This window comes from Gallus gallus, chromosome 2, assembly GCF_016699485.2.
Source record: "Gallus gallus isolate bGalGal1 chromosome 2, bGalGal1.mat.broiler.GRCg7b, whole genome shotgun sequence".
NCBI classification, from domain to species: Eukaryota; Metazoa; Chordata; class Aves; order Galliformes; family Phasianidae; genus Gallus; species Gallus gallus.
Genome location: NC_052533.1, coordinates 115935017 through 115956801, shown reverse-complemented (window position 1 = coordinate 115956801; position 21785 = coordinate 115935017). Strand labels below are relative to the sequence as shown.

General features: G+C 41.6%; 1 protein-coding gene across 7 annotated transcripts in view; it reads right to left on the bottom strand.

Moving 5' to 3' along the window:
* Positions 1 to 15985, bottom strand: part of SULF1 (sulfatase 1) — a 126229-nt gene extending 110244 nt beyond the window's left edge. For 5 of the 7 annotated variants that reach the window (XM_040691332.2, XM_040691306.2, XM_015282902.4 and 2 more), the window contains exons 1-2: positions 15819 to 15985; positions 14671 to 14762 (exon numbers count right to left, since the gene is read on the bottom strand). The gene's annotated coding sequence lies outside the window, so the exon portion shown is untranslated. Of the gene's footprint in view, positions 1 to 14670; positions 14799 to 15818 lie in introns of all 7 variants that reach the window. The other 2 variants (XM_046928489.1, XM_040691315.2) reach the window with 1 other exon arrangement.
* Positions 15986 to 21785: the final 5800 nt, after the last annotated feature.

The following is a 21785-nucleotide window of genomic DNA, read 5'->3' as shown; positions in this document are numbered from 1 at the left end:
CCCAAGACAGACCTAAATTGTTACTTGGTACTGCAAATACAAGAAGGAGGAGGTCAAACAGGAAATTTCTTTAGATGACTTGATGTGAGTTAATGAGCCCCAAATGATGTATGTGTTTTGTTAGATGATAAAACAGCAGCATCTCCTTTTGCCTCGCTGTTTCAGCATATTTGTTTTTTCAGCAGCCCAATAAAACCTACTGTTAGCAAGAAACACAAACTATACCCAAGGCTGCTCCAGACAGAAAAATAACTCAGAGGTTTCATAAAGCAGGCTTCTCCTATATTTCAGCACTTAACATAACAAAAGTTACTGTGACTTGAAACCTGACTAGTCCTTATCATCTTCTGAACATAAATAACAACATCACTACATTCAGTGAATCAAAAAGCAAGATGACCTTAACCTAAATATTTAAGGAGCAATTTAGGGAAGTGAAACAAGTGAAAGCAAGGAGGAAGGCAAGGAATACATTTGCTGGAAACTGATTTTCTGATTTGGAAGAAGTAAGAAAGAAAGAAAATAATAGGTAATTAATCTTTTGTGTTATCATGCTAGTGCTGTGTTTTCTTTTGTTTGCTTGTTTTTTGCTTTTTGTTTTTTTAATAAGAAACATCCCATACACACAACTAAGCTCTGCCTTCTGTTAAGGGTTACAGTGCCATTGAAGTATGGAGCAGAACTGTTGTGCTTTCAATTCCCCCTATCTTCTTTTTTCCTTCTAACGGACTGAAATGTGACCAAAGAGCAGCATGACTGTAAACTAAAAAGATAATTTTCACATGACAACCCTCTCAGTGCTTTGGGGATAACACACACATACAAACACATTTGCTTGCATCTGATTCAAGATGTGAAGAAAGAAATAAGGCAAATTTATGAGAAATTCTTCTGAAATTGAAAACATACTTAAAAACTCTCCTATGTATTTGTTTTGTTTAGACTAATTAAGACTTCTGCGTTATGTTACCACAAAAGACACTGAACATTTGCAACACATTTACTGAGGTTAAAAGAATTATGGGACGAATTTGTATCTATTACACCATTATCTTTAAGCAACACTATTTTAGTGATCAGTTGGAATTGTTTTTGCAATCAGAAAGGTGATTTGTCAGTCCACCCAGATTTTACATCCTCAATTCAGAATACTAAAAAATATTGTTTCTCAGTAAAAAAAAAAAAAAAAAAAAAAAAAAAAAAAAAGGAAAAAAGAAAAAAGAAATATTATATTACTATAATTGCATAGCTGGATTAAATAGCAGTAACAGGAAATGTACTTACTTATGGATCAGCTGAATTCTACAGCTTGCACAGTTTCTCTCTTATCTGTGTAATATGTTAGGTTGTCCTTATCAAAAATTGAAAAATGGGTGATTATTGAAAGAAAATATGTTCAAAAGAGTGAAAACTAAGTTTAATATTCTAACACTAGGGAGACAGGGATTTGCTTCTCTTGTCACAACCCCTCCACACCCCCTTCCAGACTCAGAGAGAACAAATATTCACTTCCCTTATTAAAAACACGATGGTGGAACTAGCTCTTACTAACACAGTGTTTTTCCATGTCCTACTCACTAAGGCTAAATTACATTAGAGTCAAGCTTCAACTACATTAAGTCTTCTTTTCCGAGGAGAGGTTTTTCAATACACATCTAGTTTTTCTAGCAATCTGAGGTAATATGAAAATTCATGGTTAAAAAAGATACTTTAGATCCTAAAAAAAAAATCTTTGGGTCTAGTTTCTGTCATTCACATTTTGTATTGTACATTGTTAACTTTTGCTGAAGCATGAAGGCTGGAAAATAGGAACTGACACTCTTCCCTTAATATTACATTATGGAGAACTGCACGATATCATGATGCCAGCAGAGCTCAAGGCTCTGGTACACGATTTTTGGCAATTCATACTCCATTAATTTAAGAAGTTAGCTCTTCCAGTTCCATAGTCCAATCTTTGGCCAAGGTTACAGGCCCTCTAGCAGAGAAAGCAGAGTGGGAGGTCTGTTCCAACGGCAGCGCTCCACAGTGTTTCTTGTTTATAGCCTAACATATTAACTACCCTTTAAATATGGCTACTTTGATTTACATCAACATGCAGAGCTATGGATTGGTGTGGTTGAGGAGTTGCCATGGAGCACATTCAGCTTTATTTGCAATGGGACCTCTAATCTCCAGGAGATTAATGGGGCAACAGCTGGGAGGGGTTTTTGAAACCTCCCCTAGGCATCAGAGGTGATGGATCAGTGCAAAATGAGGATTTGTGTCAAGCCTCCAAGCTGCAAATGAAGAATCTAAGACTGAGTTTCAGAGCCATCTAGTGTAATGAGCAAACCGTAGGCCTAAAGAGGCTAGCAAGAAGGAAACCTCTGCCTTCTCATACCTTGGGTGCCTAAATTATCCTGCTGAGGAATAGACAACTCATTCTCTTGAGGAGGTTCTAGGAGATGCCCATTTATTATCTGGCCAAAGTTCCTTGGTTGAAAAAGCACAGCTACAGAAACAAGACATCCTCCAGATAAGGGAGGTCATGCATGTCTGTTCTAGGGCAGTACGTTAACTACACAGCTACAAAGATGAGTACAAGATGATGAACGAGTGAACAAGAGTGAATCAAAACTGGGTCAAACCATATTTTCTGTCAACTTAATTCAGTGAAGTAGTCAAAAATAGCAAGACTGTAACCAGGTTTTAAGAAGTAAGTGTTTTGAAGTTCAGGTGACTTTGAATATTTATAATGTTCAACCTTATACAAGTATCAGAAACAAGTTTTCCCTTTTGCCCCAGACCTTCAAAAACCCATGAAAGTTTCTTTCCCCTTATTCCCTCACACTGAAACTCTGGCAAACATAGCTCAGATCTGGACTGAGCATCAGGAAATATGTATTCCACTCTAAACATTCAAGAACTAACTGAAAGGTGCAGGTGGTCACCTCGTATGCATAATGCATGAGTCAGCAGTTGATCTTACAAGTCAAATAACCTTCTCACTAAAAAAGCAATTCAAATATTTTGCTCCAAAACTATGACAGGAGAAATTAAAATTATATTTCCTAAAATACTACCATAGGTCGGTAGAAGTGACGTGTTGCTAGATGAATGCTTGGCACTGAGCAAAGTTAATGTTCAGTGCCATTCATGAAGTTCTTAAGCGCAGACAGCAGGGAGCTTTCTAAGAGGGTACATACAAGTAAACTAGCGTAGAAATCCCAGGCTGACTGGGTAATAAAATTACCTGGAATAATCACTGAACTAGGGTTGCTTTGGGTTCTGCAGGTTTGAAGTTAATAAATTACAGCTACTTAACACTTGCAACAAACAGAACTTAAAAACAGCTGTATAAGGACAATACATGCATCAATATGATAAGTATATTGAACTAAAATTGGATTTTATTTAATTAGCAGTTCTAAAGTTACAGAGGCACATAAGAACCACGACTACTGAGAATTGACAGTGAAGTTGTGGGAGCCACTTCAAGATGATGAGAAAAGACAGCATTGCCAGTGCTGCCAAAGAGCAGTAAAGAACTCAGGGAGCAATACTACTGATGAGAAGAGATGCAAAATCCTAAAGGCTTATTTTCAGGGCTCCAGTCCATGGTCTGTAGTCATTTGAAACTGATTTATTTCGGGAATCACAAGGTTCAGTTAAAATTTTCTCAAACTTCTGTGAAGGACAATAACAATCCAATTCTGAAAGTAAAGCCTACATTCAAAAATCCTCTATGGTTTTAGCTTACACCTATTAAAGAGTAATATTCAGCACTACGTTGGTTGGGCTACACAGAGCCCCATTGAATTGGAAGTAGATTTTTTGTAAGAGATATTTTAGGTGTCTCTTGCAACAGCCTTGACTAGCCAATAACAGAAAGAGGACAATCCCTTATGAATGTATTTTGGAAAAAATATTTGTCCTACAGCTCCCTATGACTGGAAGAAATATTTAAATGTGAGTTAGGAACAACTACATATAGAGGGGCAAATTACTAACTGAAACATTACTTTCACATATGACTTTTTGTAAATATCCAGTCTACTCAGAGCCACTGAGAACCTAACTTTAAAAGAGAAATCAAGAATAAAACTTAATTCAAAACACGATAATGAAAAAGACAGCCTGAATGTACCGAGCATTTAAGCAAAACAAGCAATCACCTTTAAAGGAAAAGGAGGTATAAAACCTGTTATAGTATTTGAGGATGACACCAAAGTGGGGGAAAGAGTGGATCTCATTGAGAGGGCCATCATTTGGAACTAGGCAGGAGGGAGTAATAGGCCAGCAGAAACATGATGGAAAGTTGAATGCAGTTGTTGGAGCATAGCTGAGAGTATCTTTTCTTCACAGGAATTATGGTTTTCCTTATTCTTGACAGAGAGCTAAGGAAAGGACTTGAGCATCTCCATTCCGATAATTCATTGGAGAACACAGGGCTAAAATTGTGATTGCATTCTATGAGGGAAGAAGTGGCATGATTAAACTGAGAACTAAACCAAAATAAAATTTGAGGTTAAAGAATGACTTTCGCTCCCTGCACTACAAGTCAGCTCTTACCACTGTCTCTGCATGCTGTGGTGTCAAGCACAATTTGCTGTGGCATAACAAATGGAGACATCCCAAACTGAAATAATTTGCAATGGGTACTACTGGCACTGAGGGCAAGAGGGAGATTTAGACCTCACTCTTTCCCTCTCAAGAGTCTGACAACTGAAGAACACAACAACCTTTCCATTAAAGGCAGAAGTGCCCTGAGGACATCGATCCTCTGAAGCTCTTTAACAGGCAGACTGCCAAGGGATTTTGAAGCAAGCGGGACAGGCAAATAGCACCCTCAGTAGTTGAAAACAATCTGTCTCACTCCATGTATGCTACAGCAGGCACAAAAGATGCCCTGATACAGATGGAAAATGTGGCAACATTTCTAGGATTTTGCAGAAGCAATGAAATCAGTGTTCATACAGGGCAAATGTAAGAATTCTTTACATCTGTTCTTAATACCAATAAGGAAAATGCTTGTGAGGAACCCATTAACCAAACTGAGCTCTGCTGCTGAGATTTGTTCAGTGCTAGCAACAAAACTGGCAAAATCATCACTAGCAAAATAGAGCTAAAGACATGAGAGATGAAGGCTTGATACTTCATCATCATTGCCACGAGATATTCATTTCAGTTTAACAATTTTGATTCAGGAAAACTGAATGTCCATAGCAGAGAATGTAAACCTGAACTATGGAAAGTCTTTCTGCCTAAGCTAGAAAGGCTGCAGCCAAAATATTTCCCACTTAACCTTCACCAAGGAAAAGGTCTAAAAAAGAGCCAGTGTGTTTAAGCAGGGCACAGAACAGAACACATTTTTCTATGTCAAATATTAAGCTCATGTTCTTTCAGCTTTGATTCATTAAAACTATTCCACATTTTCATTTAAAACAGCACTGAACATAAGGACTTAAAGTAGGAGAAACAAAAATAAAAGCATAAATGGAAAACAGTGTATGTACTGTATACAAAATGAATACAAATACGAAGGACGCATGAGAAACGGCAGAATACCTCCAGCCTTTGCAAATCACATAACTTGTGCCCAAGGCAATCTTCCATCCCGTGTACTGTAAATTGAACAGTTCCCAGGGTGTGTATGACTTTAGCCATAGTAGAAGACTTCTATTTTACATGAGGCTTCTAAGGAAGAAAGAATTTTCTTCCAGCATTACAAAAAAGTAGAACTAAGATCAAGGTATTTAGCTGTAGCTCCAAATTACTGAGAAACAGACTACTTCCTCTTTAACCATCAGCTCCCTATGTCCATTACAGCAGCTAAAAGGTAGGTACTGCACACTAAGATCTAGTACATGGTAAATGCCTTAGAACTGTTTGATTATGCAATATTTGCACTCAGGATATCTTCTGAAAGAAGAGATAGGTATACCTCCAAGCAGGATGAAATGCGGATGAGTCAATTGATTCAGTGTGCAAGAAGCATTGACAAACTACCAAGGGGAGAGAATGGGTTTTCCTTCCATCTTCTACTTGACAAATCTGGTTAAAATTCCCTAGAGAGATCTACCAGCCCTGATTCAAATTGCAACTTTGTCTATTTTAGAAGTTGCCTATCCATACAGATTCATTGGAGATGCTTGTATCTATAGGCTCCGAATGGCAATTTATTGCCCACTTGAAATTTCACCCTCCACTGCAGAATAATATAGTCCCTATAAAGTGTAGATGCCAATGATTCATGATAAAACAGGGCAAAATCTTCAAACAATGAGTAGCCCACGCAGAGCTTTGAAGATAAGGGCAGAGACAAGGGCTCCTCACTTCATGCCAGATGTGACTCAGCAAGGAGTCTGGAAGACTGAGGTGAGGCATTCTTGGAGATATGCATTGCCTTGCATTATGCTCTCACCCAAACTAACTGCAACAACTTTTTTAAAGATGAGTTGTTTGACAGCAAGGTATGACTTCAAAAACACCCAGACCCATAAATACCCAGACGCATTACAGAGATCAATTCCAAACTGAAAAGCCCAGCACATTCTTCTGTTGCAGGCTAGGGAAGTGGCAGTTCTGGCAGCTGTAGGTGGCTGAATACTAAAAAACCCCAGTGAATAGCTCACAGCTACTAGATTCAACACACCAGTGCTCCACGTTTGTGTTTCTTTTCTGCTGTCGTGGTAGCACTGGCGTTCAGCTAAGGCTTCGGTGTAGAGCAGTATTAGTACAATAAGTGTAGAACATGTTGCTTGGTGTCTGAACTGTCTCTGACTGAAGGGCAAATGTTCCTTTGGCAAATTAAAGGGCTGTTCTGCACTGTACATTGCACAAGAGCCCTTGAAGTGTGTGCATGCACTTCCACTAGCATTACTCATCCTGGAGCTGCTGGTGCAGAGTACGTAGAAAACAGCTATACCAGAGCACAAGGGAGAAACAGCACAAAGTCAGCAGTGTGGTGCACCCTCAAGTATGATCACAGAATCAGTCAGCACACAGGGATGTGTTCAGGCTCCTCAGCACGTGATTACCTCCAACAACTCCATAGGTTTCTGATACTAATCAAAGATTCTTTTATATCACACAAAAGGAGAAATACACAAAGCACACATGGTCTTCTCATGCTGTACAGCTGCCAGAATGGTGGTGAATTCTCCAGGCTTAAATATGTGCCCCTAACATTGTCAAAATGTACAATCTCATGATATAGTTGCACAACATCCAAGACATCATGGACTTCAGCTCTAGCTAATCGGGCCCTTCTTCTACCTAGCTTTTCCAGTCCACCCTGGCAACATTCAAAAAGATTCACAGGATGTGATAGACAGCTTTTTATATGAAAAGTACCCACAGTATCCAAGACCAAAATGAGTCCCTGTAACATGGACCTGTTTGTTGAGATACTATTATACTGCATTTACAAATTGCTGAGGTGCAAGAAGCCTTGAATTTGAGGAAGAGAAAGATTTGCAGAGTAAGTTAGTGATGGGGAAAATAGGCTTTGAACTACATAAGATGAAGACCTAAAAAAAGGATGTTCCTGTTTCAGCACCTCTGTGATGGCACATTCTTCTATATTTGTTATTCTTCTAGGGAGCATGGCAATCCCTGAGTATATATCCTTCATTCTCTCTTCATTTTACCATTCCCCACTTCAGAGGGTTCACACTTTAGAGGAATTCTCCATACCAAGAAGATCAAGAAACTAACTCAGCAACCTTTTGCTCTTAGGAATTGAGTTTGCAGAGCAGCAGAGCACGGGAAGTCTTGCTCTGTAAGCCTATATGCCAGCAATAGATTGAAGTTTACAGTGAGATAAGAGATGCTGACCTTCTACAGATACAGAGATAAAAGAAACTACTGGAATGCCTAGCAGATAAACATAGGTTAGCTTCAGAACATTTTTATTGGTCTAACTATGGTATTGGTCTCCCTAAATCCTACGTAACCGTGGCCAAACAGATAATGTTACAGTCTCAGTTCATAAATTGGCTCTAGATGTAAAATAGATTACAACAATCCAAGGTAAATTCATGTGTTTCATTAGGGATACATTCACAAATTCAGATGTTACAGCAATCTTATTCACTAAAATAGTGAGGAATGACACTGGGGGAATTTTTGCTAAAAATGACTAAGTAGATTGACTTAATGCATACTTTCTTATCACTAGCAAGTTACCAAAACCCAAATACTATTTTAAAATCTGCTTTCATTAGAACTTCTGCAGACGTCGGAAAAAGCAATAGTTAAAAGGTATCCTGTGCTGAATATTTACAGCATGTTCTGTTTATTATTGCACTACTGTTCTCTAATTTGTGACTGGTATGCCTTACAGCAGCCAAGCCAGTGGGTGGTAACCCTCAAAAGAGTTAGCATAGCTACATCCAGAAACCAGGATATGGGGCCTTTTAAGATTTTCATTGTCTTTCTTCCACTCTTTGTCCAACATCAGACAAAGATATAAGACCTGTAAGACCATCTGCTATTCCTCATGATACCTTTAATGCTTGCAGGCCCCAGCAACATCTCTGGTCTCCGTAAACTTCATCCACTCCACAGTCTTCAGTCATTCCTTCAAGTAATAATAGTGGGTGATTTTTTAAAATTTTTTTTCTGTAACTCAAATGATTTACAAAGAAAAAGCTATGCATTTTTCTTGTCAGCATAGCCCTGTACAGAAGTTGATGACACCCTGGGTGAGTTCTGAGTTCCATTTCTATGGCCACTAGAATCATAGAATCATTCGAGCTGGAAGGAACCTTTAGAAGCCATCTAGCCCAACTCCCCTGCAATGAACAGGGATACTTACAGTTATATCAGGTTGCTCAGCGCCCCAGTCAAACCTTCAAGGTCTCCAGGGATGGGGCATCTACCACATCTCCAGGCAACCTGCCTTACTCTTTTGTAAAAATCTTAAGTCTGAATCTCCCCTCTTTCAGTTTGAAATCACTTCCCCTTGTCCTATCACAGCAGATTCTGTTAAGGAGTACTCAATATCATTTATCTAAATTGAGTGTCATAAACTCTTTAAGTGATTCACAGCTCCTGCTGTCCAAATGAGAGACCTGCTTCATGCTTTCTTCTGTGGAAAGCGTATGAGACACTCTGAAGAGATGCTGCGGGAATTATATCATGGCTGTTCAAACACAGACACTATTTATCCATATCATCTGTGGATCAACCAAGTAACTCAAGGTGATATGAAGTCCCTCCTGCTTAAGTTCCTAAGCAATCCTGGTAAAAATAAGTGGGCGAGCTCCATTACCTTCACATACAATGGAAAGAGGTAGTTGTCTTTGAAGGTTTCTAAAAGGAAATCCTATCAGTCTAACTGAAATGCCTGAAGGCCTTTCAGAGGAACTCTCCTCACTGATTAGAGAGAGTGCCTGCCTTCAGGTGGCTGCTTTATAAGTATTTAACATTCAGAAGCACCTCAAATGCCCTAGCCATGCAGATTGGATCCCACCCTCAGCATCTCATTAATCCTTTTAAAGCAGTAGCAAGGCAAGCGTTTGCATTTATTTACCCTTTTCCCCCCATATTTCTTATTAGTTTCACTCCAAAGATTATTTGTCTATTTAAAATGTCAAAAAAAAGCAAGCAGGGTCTTTCTATCTTCTGAATCACTCTGCAGCACTTTTCTCAATCAAAATGGATATGCTTTCATTAAAAGCATGCACATCGAGCCTTCTGCTCATCACCATGCTGGCACATATCTGTTGTCAGGCATTCTCCCACAGTCAGATGCAGTGTCCCAGTACGCAGAGTGAGAGTCACCAGGTACGGTCTCACACCCCTCAAGTGGCAGCCATGTTTCTGCCCTTCACCCCAAGCCGCCAGCTTCTGCTTGGATGTTGAGCTGTTTGTCTGCTTGCTGAGCTGAATCAGCTCACCAAACCGGCAGCAAAAGCAGCTTCCCAATGATTCAGTGAGCTCATGAGGTGGTGAGTCAGGCGCCAGACCTGGCACAAGGGAGGAGAAGGGAACACACACCTGCAGGCAGAGGATGGGAGGATTGAGGATGACTTTCTCCAGGGCAGCAAGCATAGTCAAGGAGCCTCGCCCTCTGCTGCAATAAAACCTTTGTACCAAATGGGAATTATCAGACAAATGATCAGAAATACCAAGGGGAATTTGATTACAGCAAACCTCAGGTAATTTTTTTTAACCACCATGCCTATTGTACACAAACCCACTTTGTTCACATAGCAAGATTTGGGATTCCCGTTAGTTTCTTCTGCTTTTCTGGAGCTGCATGCATGTCAGCTTCCTCAGCATCTACAGGGATTAAATTTAAAAATCAGAAAGGAGAGACGTGAACTTCTCACGTAAGATCTTGACCCTAACACTTGACGCTTTACAAAGGAGGCTAAATATCACAAGGCTACTGATAAAAGTCAGGGGACTTGGCAGTTCTGCAGACTTTTATAGGCTTGGTAACACATTTTTCTCTTTGTAAGTGAAAACAGACAAAACAGTGCACACGCTAGAATAATGAACATCTTGGCGCATTGCAATTACAATACTGGAACAGACCACTGTTCTGTTTTTATGGATGCTTTTCAGAAAAACAATCCCTCTTTTCAGCTCCCTGTTACATTTGTTCTCCAGAACTCTTGTGCCAAAGGTTTCCCCATTTTCTCTGTGGGCTTTCCAAACAGACTTCACCTCCTGGGAAGCACCACAAAACTACAGCTGCTGTGGAACAGCATCTCTCCTTGCTAGGATGCGGTAGAGTCACATCATAGAGAGATGGCAACATGGAATGCCATAATTATTCTCAGACAACATCAGGAGAGATTATTTTTTTTAAACAAAACATGAAATGATTGATTTTCAGTGTTTTGCTTTCATTTAGAATCTCCATGAATTATTCTATGGAAAATCTAGCACTGCTCTACTAAACAGCATGGAACCACATCTCGCAATCTTCCAGAATAAGCAATGGTATAATCACACTGGTCTGTGATAAATGTGGTGAAAAAAAAAGAACAGTTTGAAGTTTCACCTGTACTACCATCTCTGTAGGGAAAAATAACAATTACAAGATAACATTCTGAGTCAAATTTTTGCCATAAAATAATTCAAAGCAATATGTTAGGAAAGTAGTGAAGAACTCCTGGCTAAAGAGGTCATCTGTTACCAAAACGTTTCACTGGAACCAAAACACCAGTGATGGCTTAAGGCCAAGAAGGCTCAGAGCTCCCACACTGATAGAGCACTCACAGCAAGAAAGACTTTACCAAAGCTTTTAAACAGGTTCTGAAAAGGGAAATTAAAGTTCTGGGAAATAACTGATACCAAAACGGCTGTGTGCTCTGCACAAACCAGAAGGTGAGTTGAATACTACTTTTCTCAGAAAATAAAGGTCTTATGACATCAAAAGTTTAAAAGGAATTTGTCTTAACAGGGAAAGACCTTAGAGAGGCTCTCAAAAAGATTACACTTACAAACCTAAAACACGTTAAAATGATTCTGCTATAGGCTAAAAGCTGTCTGGTTTGGCAATTCATACATTACTGTGCTGCACTCTGAGGTAACACTGGTGGAGGCATTAGGAGTTGTTCCATTTTAGGGTGTCCTACAAGCATCCAATAGCATCTGCTGTGCACTGCTTGGCAAGACCAACCAGAGAGTGACTCTGATCATATGGAAAGAGTGGATGTAGGGAAAGTCTAGATAGGCATTTGTGTTACTGCAAAAAAAGTGAAAGATAAAAAAAAAAAGCAGTAGGAAAGCAAATATTAGGTTGCTGTCCAGCTGCGAAGGCAGAGAATGATGGTTTAGGACTTGTTTAAGGAAGAAACAAGCTGACTTGTTGCCACTGCAGGGGCACAGCAGAAGGGGATGGTGTCATCTCCCATCTCCTGCTGCATTCCATGCCTGTAGCTGCGGAGGTCCATAGGTAACTGCAGTGCAGAGACAGTATGACTCAATGGAATACTCACCACGTACATCCACCCCTGACACCCAATTCTGTAGCTCTGTGTTAGAGGTGCTGAGAAAATACATCACAGGAGAAGCGGCTGCGGGGTGACATGCACGTCACGTAGCATTGTGTGAGCTGCGCCATTCAGTGCCTTTAATCTCACATCCTCAAAACCTCCTCAGATAGTGGTTAAAATTTAAACAGGCCTTCCGAAAACACACTCGTGATCCCATTATCGGTATTGTGGATGGGATTACAATGAGGGTGGCAATGGCGGAAAATTTTTAGGAGCAATCTTGTATCACCAGCAGGAGTGGCCACTAATTGGATTCTGTCTGTGTCACCGCAGAGCTGTCACGGGACCCCCTTCTCTGTCGAAGGCTGCGGCTCTCAGGGCACTCAGAAAAACGCTTTCTCAATTGTTATCACATCAGTCTGCCTTCCCACTCAAACACAAATCCCCAAAGCCCTTTCTAAAGTGGAGGAAATCATGGAACCCAGTGCTCTCATCACACCCAGCCCAACGTCTGGCCTTCCTGGATGCGGGTGAGCCTGTCGTTACACAGAGCTCAAACTGCACGAACCAACACCTAACACCACATGAGGCATGCAGATTGAACAAAGCTAGATAATAAACTGCAAACCAGCAAATAGGCTGCAACAAAGTGACCTCGGCAGAACAGAATTTGCAAATCTTTCAGAAGAATTTTTTCCATCTCTATCCAATTTCCACTGAGTTGGGCTTTTCTAAGTCTTCCACATTTGGAAATGCTGTCCCTCACATCACAGCATTTTTAACAAACTGTTTTTATCACTTCCAATTACTATCATTTTCACACTGATCCTTGCCATCTCTGGGACACTTCAAGCTCCCTACACACATTTTTCCCTAATGACCTCTCATCTAGCCTACTTGCTGAAGATGTATTTACATGCCATTTGGAAACTTACCAATTTTGTTTTTTTTAAGGTTATATTACACCAATCATAATTACTTTTTTTTCCTCTGAAACTGCGAATAATTCAATGGAAAGCCAAAAAGCCACGCCAAGCAGGAGAAACTGAAGTCGTGCAATACGATGGAACAAGCTCACCCACCTTGATTATAACGTGCTAAGAAGAGGAAGCTCCTGACAAGCAATAAACTGACACATAATTAAGACAATTCAGGGCAGAACACACTCAGACTGGAAAACGTTTTCTTGGGCTCTGTCTCGCTGTTCAGAGCAGTGAGGAAAAAAAGGGTGTCACTTAAACATTTCTATGAAGATGATCAGTACCAATCCAGTCATCAATGCCCACAGCAGGGGACTGGAGCTCCATGATCTTTAAGGTCCCCCCCAACCTCAGCCATTCTATGATGCTGCCATTCCACTATGTGGGAGCAGAGGGGAAATCTGGGGGAAAAACAAACCCACCACATTTTGTGCGGTGCAGATTCCCTCACATCACAAATGCAGTTGATAGTACAGACATGCCTGGTATGCTCAGCATTCCCTATCAAACAGAGATGAATTAGCCGCAACAAGAACATCTTACAGCTTTCATACAGTGGCTTATGGATCTTTTTGTTCCCCTGGAATTTCTAACCTTGAGCATATCACGGATCTCCGAAAGTCGCACCGGTCTCAGATCTCTCCCTCAGATTACTTTTATCTCACCGTGAGGAACATCTCTGAGAGTTCTGAACACTTTTACAGCTGCTGGGATGCTAATGGGAACTTCATGTGTGTACCCAGCACAAGTGTTCTCAGGGAAGAAAAAAAAAGCCAATGTCAAAGGCAGGTATGTAGAAGTCACCATAAATATGTCTTTGAATGTTTACCATCTGGAACAGTAGATTACATTTTGACAAGAAGCTGGACTGCCCTGTGGGCATTGTCTTCTAAACAGCCCCATCATTATAAAGGAAGGAAAAACATGATTTGCTGTTCCTAGTTCAGTAGGATTTTCTGGCAGCGCTAGAAAAACTTAGTTGCTGGGGCTTTTTTTCCTATTGAAACAATTACATGATGGGCACGTGCAGTTAGAGACTCAGTTTCTGGAAAAAAAATATGTTTTCTTATAGATGATGTGATCTATGGCCTAACAGTGTCCACAGAGAGGGCTGTGACAGCACAGACTGAACGTCTCACAGCACTGCAGTGCTGCACCTTATCCTGCTTGGATGGCTGAAGCTCTGCATGCTGCAGCTGGCTTATGGGCTTCTCACAGACAGGCTGGGAAGGGGGAAAAGGAGAAATTCAATGCACATGGCATAAAAGGCCGTAATGCAGAGTCACAGAGAGGGGGGCTTGGTTGGTTGGTTTTGCTTTTTTTTTTTTTTTTTTTTTTTTTGGAAACTTGTAAAGTTTCCATCACTTTTTCCAGTGATAAAGAGTAGACTGAGAAAAAAATCAAAATGGTCAGGTTTTTTTTTTTTTTTTTCACATAAGCATTGATCTAGTCATGCAGCCTCATTAAGGATTTAACTTACTCTTTGGAACTTCTGTGGGTGCCTTGTGTCTACTCTTACTGAAGAGTGTATCTGAATATACAGGCTAAGACCAATCTGTAAAGGGGCCCAAGAGAAAAAGTTGATTTGAGACAAAACTCTATGTGCAGCTTGAAACATGGTTTTATGGGCACCGCTACACAGCTGAATGCCAAAATCCCAAAGCACCAGCTATAAATCCCCTTGCTCAGCCTACTACACAGATCTCATTTCAGCACACATTATATACAGCATTATTTATAGAACATCTCACCTGTAAGCGGTGAGGAGAGTGAGAGATTTCCTTCACGAGCAGGAGGCCAGTAACTCATAGGCACACAGGTATGGGCGAGTCAGTGTGAAGATCTGTTACAGTGCGAAGAAACAAATCAGGTTGTTACTCTGCACAGGAAGACACAGACACAGTAAATGATTTCTCTTAAAAGGCAAACAGACCATCCTCAGAGTAAAACAACGAGAGCATCCTAACACTCTAAAAGTTGACACAGTCCAGGGATAGCATTTCTGACTTCTCGCCCCAGTTGCTGGGCTTCCCCTGTGCAGACATCAATGAATTTAGCAGTTAATTTCAATGAAAATGATAGCAAAGTGCTTCCATAACTAAATTCTCATTGCATTTCTTCCCCTCTCCCTTCTCAAACATCATCTTTTCCCTTACGTTTAACTAACACTTCAGGTCATCCATTCAGAATCTGTACAGCGAGACTTTAATGATCCGTTCTAGGGATGCTACTTAGTTTGCAATGACTTGTGAAACTTCCACAGACAGATCTGCAAATGAATTACATCCATCTGCCCTGCTGCAGCATTACCCCGTGCGCTGCCTTCTCCTTACTTTCCCGATTTTCTCTCGACTTTAAGCCCATGTGTAAACCAAACCGACCAGCAGAAGCCCCCGCTAGCTCTCTGTAAAGGAGCCCTCAAACTTTACAGACATCTCAAACACACTTTCCAAACACCCTCTGCCTCGCAGCTGAGCCGCAGACGGGCTGCTACCCTGCTCGAACATCTCCAAACCGAACAAACCCTCCGTTGCGATCCACCCCCCACCGCCCGACCACGCAGCACCGGGGGTCCGCACGTGTGTGCGGGAGGGGCAGAGCTCCGGGAGAGCTTTCCCGACGTGCACCTTCCGCAGCGGGACCCGGGTGTGAGCTCTGCGGGCAGCGAGCATCGGGCTGTGCTCGCTGCTATCTGTCAGCCGCACAACAGCAGCACTGAGAAGGCGGCACAACTGGCTTTGACAAGTGTGCCGTGCTAGCATTCCTCCGAGGGAAGGAGAAAGGAAAAGAGAGAGGAGAAAAAAAAAAAAAAAAAAAAGAAAAAAAAAAGAAAAAAGAAAGAAAGAGAGAAAGAAAGAAAGGAAAAAAAAAAAAAAGCAGGAGGTGCGTTTTACTTTACCTGAATAAAGTGTGGGGGTTTTATTTTTCCCTCTGAGCTGCTGGAGAGGATTCCTCCCTCTTCTCCCCCAAAGCTAGGTGGTTCTTCTTTTGCTCGCAGCTCCCACTTGGGGAAGACCACACAGCTCCAGCCGGGCTGCCTCTCTGCCCTAATCCCCACTCGAGTGTGATGACACACACTAACCCCAACCATCTGTTGAAACACGTCCTCAAGCACTCAGCACAGTGGTGTGTCAAGGCGGGCTGCCCAATCCGATCGCTGGGGCTGGGTGGCTCTTAAGGAGCTGGAGGCAGAGACAAGGGCTGAAACTATAGGGCTGAGAACTCTTTAGCGAAGTAACCTGAGATTTGGAGAAAGGGCTGCTATTGAAGAAAGGAGCAGAAGGGGGAGGTACTCGCGGGAAGGTGGAGGAGCGGATTAGCCCGGTGGCCGCTCGTGTTCCTGCTCGCGACTCCCGGTATTCCCAAGGGACCGCCGGGACCTCCTCGCAGTGGGATGCACGAGGGCAGCACTGCGATCTCTCTCTCTCTCTCTCTCTCTCTTTTCCCTCTTTTTCTTTTTACGGCGGGTCTATTGAGGGCAATCTCCTCCGAGCTAAAAGGGATAAAAGACGCGGTCCGAGATCCTGATCAACTGCTGCCGCGGGCGGCGTTCGCACTGCAGTGTCACATCTGCATCTCCAAATCCCCGCTCCGTACCGCGCCGCGATCCCTCCAACCTTCCTGGGGGAAAGGCTGAAGGAAAACCGGGGGGCGAAGAGAAGGAGGGGGGGGGGGGGGGATTCAAAGGGCAAATATTTATCCTCCTACACGGAGACCTGCAGATCCTTACCGCAAACCCACGCTTCCCCCAGTGCAAATAAAGGCGCTTCCAGGCGCGCCCAGCGGCACGCTCGGGGCTGCTGCTGTGACAGCTCCGGCCGCCGCGCCGCGCTCCGTTCCGCTGCGCCCGGAGCCCTCCCCGCAATCGGCCCCGCGGAGCCTCCTGCGACCCCCTCACCCACCCCCAAAGCGGGGCTGGGGGTTCCTCGGCAGCGTGGGCCGTACCTCAGTTTCCCTCGGTTACAAAGCAAGTATTATTGCACCTTCCTCCCCTCAGGAGGACAGCGCCAGGAAAAATACACTAATTCGCAGAAGATGTCCAGGAAGGATAGATAAGCGACGCAGAAAAGCTGCTAAGTGCCAAAGAAGCAGTTCTTTCCTTTCCCCTCCCTGTAACAGGATAGTGCGGAAGAGAGACTTAAAATCTCAAGGGTTTTTACCTCATTACCAAGTGCCTGACTTGACACTTGCATTAAATCTACATTTCACATTATGACAGATGTTGTGTTTTCTTTGAACTGAAAGGGAGGAACGTCGTTTTGGCATTGGAAGTTACTTCAAAAGTGTTAACATCCAACTCGAAGGTTTGCAATCGTGAAAAGACGCACTCCAACCAGCTATATGAAAGCCATATGAGAGCCCCGAAACGTTGATTTGGCTTACTTGGTCCTTAATATGTTACACAAGGCTATTTCTGAACCGCTGGTGATCGCTTAATAAAAAGTGAGATTAAAGAGCCATGGTTTGTGCCCAGTGAGCAGTTATCAGAGCTGAGCAGCAGAAGAAGGAAGGAAAAGAAACTACAGACACGATTCCATTTGCTCAGATTCTTCCCAAAAGTGATTATGTGGTGTCTGATTCAGCCTATTAAACTGAAACTGCTTTCACAGATGTTGGATATGCACTCAAACACTACTCCCTAATCTGCTAATTCCAAATAAATAAGCAACCAAACAATATTTTTAACAGTAGTAGGCGGTGAAGGGTAGGGACGCAACTACTGTCCCTGGGGTACTATAGGATTCTTAATGTTGCCAGCGATGTCTTCAGGACAAGGGTTTGGTTTGATTTTTTTTTTCCATTCTAGCAGATTGCATTCTGTAAACAGGCTGGATAGCCTCACACATTTGGAAAGCTCTGGAGACATTATTAAACTAGTTTGCATTCTCTTTAACTGTACCTCTTACCACTATTGTATCAGTAGCTTGGCATTAAAAATGCATAGCAGTGAGATGCGGAATATCAAAAAGCCAAAACAAATTGTGCTGCATCATCCCGTGTACTGAATCACTGCCCAACGTGCTGCTCAGCTCCAGGCATTTGTCTGATCTTGGTGAGATGGGAAGCAAACTGAACAGGGTTGAACTCTGCTTCTAACCGACATGAAAGACAGTTATGTGCAGTACAATTGCGTTGTGTGTATACCTACACTTTTTTTGTGTACCATATCTGTGTAGAAATACATGTCAGTGAGATACTCAACGCTCATACGATGTACAAGTTCTGTTCTGTTTTCTCTCTCTTTTTATGCCTGAGTAATTCAGGCACATCTCTGCTGATGCCTGTCAAGTCACAGTAGTGTAAAATTGGCATGGTTAAAAGAAGCCCTAATTGTGTGTTTTGTACACAGAGACACATGCGTGCACACACTTATCTTCAAAGGCCCTTCAACAAGTCTAAATACAAACTTTCATCTCCCAAACCAAAGTTAGCAATAGTCCTCAAACATGGGGCATGGTCATGTTCTCACATAAAAGCTACCGCTGATGTTGCGGGATCATTTAACTGCTGCTCTATGACTGCAGCCAGATTTAGTTTGCTGCGACAGCTTAAAGCAGACTTTTCTGCTACTTCTCTCTCCAGACTGCCATCTGCAAAGAGTTTAGAATCTAAAAGCTGAAAAGAAAGCTGCACTGGAAGGGCTGTACCTGGGGTACTGTTAAAAGAGTGCACCGTAGAAACACATTCTCAAGGTGACTGTTGGACCTGTGAACTCCTCCTGGGGTCAGGCTGACCCCTCACAGATAAGACTTGTAACTAACTGAATAATGCGCTTTTGCACGTAGCTCTGGACCATCCCAAGGTGCAAAACTAATTCTAGGTAATTGTGACACTGAGCAATCATCACTCTTGTTTTGTTCCCACAGTTAACATGTCCCTTACTTGCTGGCTCCAGAAAGTTTCCCTGGGAGCCAGCAGACACTGTTAAGCCAGGGCACCGTGCTTCTCTCTCATCCGGTATGGCTTAACCCCACCGCCTTTCCTCCAGCACAGATGGTTTTGGCAGCTTGGTTTTGTGTCTGTGCAGATATATGCACACATTCACACGTGCACTTCTGCTCAGAACCTAAGGTAACTCTTAACTGACAATTCCAGCTCTTGAAAGTAAAATTAGAGGGAATCTTTTCATGGTTCCTGCAGTACCCACAGTCTATCTCTGCTGCCAATATGAATAAAATCTACTTTTTGATTTCCTTGAATCAACAGAAGCCCACCTGGGACTCAATTCTTGAAGTGTTTATATAGGAACAGGAAAGGTCTATAAATGCATAGACAAGCCCACAGACAAATTCTAGATACACAGAGGCTCACACTGATAATGTATCAGTGAGATAACTGGATAATATATTGGTGAGATACAATAAAAATATAGACTGACAAAAAGGATGTTAATATGGAATTACCTCTCAAAAGCTCCAGGCAAATGGCAGATTCAAAGAAACACAAAAAGATACGTATCCTCACACAGAGCACAGTTAAATCTTGGATCTTCTTGCTGCAGGATACAGTGGAGGAAAGTGTTCCAGTATTCAAGTGATTCAGCAAGATCATGAAAAAAAAAATCTACTCACAGAAATTAAGTATGAACACAGAACTTTTGGTATATGGAATCCCTGAATTGCTTGGAGAGGATTCTGGCCAAGTATCATTCTGTGCTTGTCCTGTTCTCTCAGGCATCTACTGCTTTCCACTGGTGGAAAGTGCCAAGCCTAGTATGCCCACGATTTAGTGTGGTACAGATGTTCATGCTTTCTTATAAGAATTTAGCCATTGGAAGTTTTGGGTCTCATCACAGGGTAGTATAAGAGAGATGAATTCCTTTGAAGAACTTCTGCCAAGATTTTTAGAGGTTGGCCCGTAAATGCATATTCAGGAGCTGAAGTAAAAACGGTCTGATCAGAATTATTGAGTATACAACAGCTGCTACTAGAGTTAGCAGTTAATTTTACTTCTCTCCATATGCAGGCATTCTAAAGCCAGATGGGGGGTCGTGAAAAATTTGGGTGCTAAATCCAAAAGTTTGTTCTGTACAAAAGGCCATTGAGTTGTTTCCTAACCTGGAGCTACCTAAATTCCACAGACACATGGCCTTTTAAATGCATTCCCACTGCCAAAGACCAAGGAAGATTCAAGTGTCTGGCATTCCTTCGCTTACAGTGCCTAATGAAGCATTCCAGGAGGCTCACTCTGCACCAACCAAAATAGAAGTGTGGATGTTAGATCATGCATTTGAGATCAATTTCTATATTTTCTGGGTTTAAATAATTTGAAATGTGGTTACACACATATATTCCCTCCATGGGTCCTACATATGCTAGGTACAAAAAGATTGCATGAGAAATGCCATTAGGGTGTAGTTCCAGACTCACAGTTACTTGCCCATGGATAGCTGTTATTGGAAAGAAGAGTCTATCCTCATAACATTTTCGAAGAAGACTCTCCTCCAGCTTTCCTGCAACAGAATGGGATGGTATGGAAGTTAGACCCAAACACAGTTTACCTCAGGTCCACAATCTAATTACTCCTGAGGGGGAATATTTTTAAAAGAGAGAAAGAGCGTGCAGGAGAGATGGACAGAAGTTTATTGCAGGGCTTTACAATTTGTCTTATTGTTGTCACCACTGTTGCTTGCCCACAGAAGAATAATGATGACTGCAATGATCATGAGTCTGAAAACTGCACTACTTCATTTACAAACCCTCCCAAAATACTCATCTTCCTCAGTTACTGTTTATTCCAAGGTAACTCCATTATTAGTCTTTACATAGAAGTAATTTAGTAACAAGAAATAATGAAAAAATGACATCCTTCTTGACCTATCAAGAGAGCCAGTTAAACTTGTCTTTTTTTTTTTTTTAATATATCCCAAAATAAAAACAAGAGAAGGAAAAATAAGCAACCATAAATAAATAAATAAATAAAACACACAGCCCAAAAACAAATGAAAACCCCACATATTTGTAATGTCATACTTAGGGAAAAGAAAACAAAACCAGCAATATTTTTCCAAGCAAGAGCCTAATTTGACAATTTAATGCACTGAGAAACTGTTGTTCTTCTCTTCTCAGCTGCCAATTGGCCAAAAGTTACAAGTTCAGCACAGTAAACAAGTGATCAGTGAGTCTGGGAAGGGCTCAGCACACCAGACACTTGGAAAATAGAGGCAAATAAAGCAGGAAAATCAACAGGCATAAGCCAGTCAGCACAAGGTAGGTGATCCCATGCTCAGTAGTAGCGAAAGCGCAAAGGAGAGAGTATATACAGAGTCCACAAAGCTTTAAAGTGTGAGAACCCAGCAAGCAACATGCTCTCAGAACTTGTGCTGACTTCATGTTTTTTGGACAGAGTTCATTTTCATTACTGAAAAAATGTGAGGTAAACCATCCAATACTTAATAAAAACTGAAAAAAAGCCAACAATGTAGAACCCAGAACCTCTCATAGCTTTTTGTGTTACTTATTAACAAACTGATGACCACTGGTCATCTTTATGTCCTTCCCTCTTAGTCTTTGCCCTTATTCTCCCAGGACTTTCAACTTGATAAAACTTCAATCATGAAGAATGAAGAACTTGGATCACTCCAAGGTTAAACTCACCATACTCAGTAGAACTTTAGTAATGAAGAATCAACATTACTGTTTCCCCCTATGAATAGGCTTCTAATATTGCACATAATTAAAGTACTATTTGCCTAAAAAAACAACTATGTTCATGATGGTGTTCTGGACAGAGCGTGGGAATACATATAATTTAACATAAAGACTTATTTTTTTCCTAGCAACTCAAGGAAGCGAGAGACCCTGTAGCCCTTTTGTTTCTATAACAAAGCATCAAACAAATTCCACGATGCTTTGGGAAAATGTTT